Source organism: Euphorbia lathyris, chromosome 2, assembly GCF_963576675.1.
Source record: "Euphorbia lathyris chromosome 2, ddEupLath1.1, whole genome shotgun sequence".
In the NCBI taxonomy this organism is placed as follows: Eukaryota; Viridiplantae; Streptophyta; class Magnoliopsida; order Malpighiales; family Euphorbiaceae; genus Euphorbia; species Euphorbia lathyris.
The window spans coordinates 11,645,673-11,648,230 of NC_088911.1; positions in this window are offsets into that span (position 1 = coordinate 11,645,673).

The following is a 2,558-nucleotide window of genomic DNA, read 5'->3' on the forward strand; positions in this document are numbered from 1 at the left end:
TAATTGAGTGTTGCTGCCAATGTTGTGGGTTAAAGCAAGGTCTGAAATTCTGCATGTGGTGGCCGATCGACCTCCTCCATTGGTCGGTCGGCCACCTATGATAGTCGATTGGCTACTGTCTCAGAATTCATGCATTGATTCGTTATGTTGGTTGTGTCTGTAGTTTTCCAAATGTAGTATATTTATACTTTAGTATGCATTTCTAAATATTTAATCGTTTAACATGTGAAATAAAATCAATTATAGATTAATGGGTATTTTTGGCATTATTAAATGTTAAAACGGTTAGAATAGATATACTAAATTGATGGATTGAATTACTATGTTGTTGTGTTAGATTTCTAGGATATGATTAAGTCCTATGTGATCGAGTTCGACATCATAGTGTAAATCCGAAAGACGGCTCCCAACGTTTTGCAGCTAACTTTTATCTATTTTACAGGTTTAATAGTTTTGTTTAGGTCTAGATTAATTGTATAAGATTTTTATATTAAAACAGTTTGTAATTTATAATTCCAAATTTATTTATCGCTTTCTGCAATTTTGTGCAGTAAATATATATATGAACTGAAAATGATGTAGAAATATTGACAACATCATAGTTAAAGGACCCATATTCCTGAACCTTAGAGCTAGTTATGGCCTGTAACAAAGGAATCGCGTACTAGGGACCCTAGAAGGATAAGTCGGTTTAATTGTCTTAAATTTATGCAAATTCAAATTAAGTATTCGATTCAATTGGTTAATTAGATTAAAAGTTGTATTATCGTATCATTTCATTCTTTTCTCAGAGTATTTATCTTGCTTAGGGTCAATCTATAAGTAGAATAACTTAAACAAAAACCGAATTCAACTTTCCACCGCCTAAATAATATTAGAAGCCTAGTAGTTTGGTAATTGCGGTATAAATCCTGTGGATTCGATACCTGGACTTTCCAGATTTATTATTTGATAATGACGGGGTACATTTATCCTTTAGTGAGCCTTTGAGTGTTAGCTCGGGGCACATCACCCCTCCCCCTTAGTATTTCAGCCAACACTAATTCTAAGAAAGAAAATTCTTCCTGAAACTCACTCAAACAATTACCTTTCTAGTTCATTCGTTTCTTAGTTCGTGCGGATACCGTTAGAGACAATCCATACGTGATTGTTATAATTGGTTGATTACTAACTATTTTTCTTTTGTTTTTTTTTTTTGTTCGTGAAAGACGGTTGATATCCACGTGGGCACTTCATTTGCAACGGTAGATAGTTCTACAGAAAAGGTATATACATTTAATCTCTTTTAGTATGAAATAACGATTAACGAATATTGGGAAAAGAAAATAGATAAAATAGATAAAAAAAAATTATAATTCTGTTGTGCCTATTCATTCGATAGATTCACTAGATATGTCTTTGGTTAATCATCTGAGTCCTCTTGACCTGTAATATCTTCAACTATCCTTTTAATCTAAAGTTTTCCTTTGTTTTTAACCAAATCTCCCTCGATCATGTTCGTTTCTAGAGCCGATGTATCCATGATTGAATCTTGGCTCCATACTCATTGAACCAATTGATATACTGCATAAATTTTAGATATGAATAGCCTCAAATCCTCCTCACTAAGCTCAATAGAATCTACAAAACAAAAGGGTCTTTAGCTTACCGAGCGTAAGCACTCTGACGCTCAAGTTAGTATTATACTCATATGTAGAAAAAGTAAAGTAAGAACAAAGGTTAAAGTTTTTGGCATAACCATGAGTTTCTTGTATTCACGCTGGGATACATGGGTGTCTTACAAGTCTTTATCGATTCTTTCTTTGTTTGTTGATTTTTGGACTAAGAATGGACTTTTGCTTATTAAGGTGTTATTCGGCAGACTCTTCAAGGAGCCATCTTACTAGTCCTAAGTCCAAACCCATTGATAATATATGTATATATATATACCACGATTGTGTAAATGAAGTGATTCTCACACATTCAAAATAAAATACTAAAAGAGAACTACAAAAACAGAACTAAACATACACTACTATAATACGTTAAATCAGTGGCACGTGTGGTTCCTCAATATATTATAAGTTGTTGTTTTTTCTTCCTAAGTCTTTTTGTGATGATTTACAACAATTAATGACTAGATTCTGGTGGAATCACGATTCTAAACAAAAACGTATTCACTGGATTAGTTGGAGAAAATGTGTTTGCCAAAGGAGGAAGGTGGTTTAGGTTTCAGGAATATATATGCATTTAATCTTGCTCTTCTTGCAAAACATGTCTAGAGGATGATTGAATTCACAAACTCTCTCTGTTCACGGGTCTTTAAACACAAGTATTTTCCTAGGGAAGGTACAATGGAAGCAAAGATAGGTTTTTGTGCTAATCATATATGGCATGACCTTTTGAGAGCCATACATGATATTATTGATGGAAGCTATTGGAGAATTGAAGATAGGAGATCAATTAATTTGTTACAATCACGATGGATTCCTGATGTACCATGTAACCGACCACTATATTTATTAAATCTAACCCCAGCTCAAAGTGTTTCTTGCGTGATTGATTTTGATTCTTTTTGT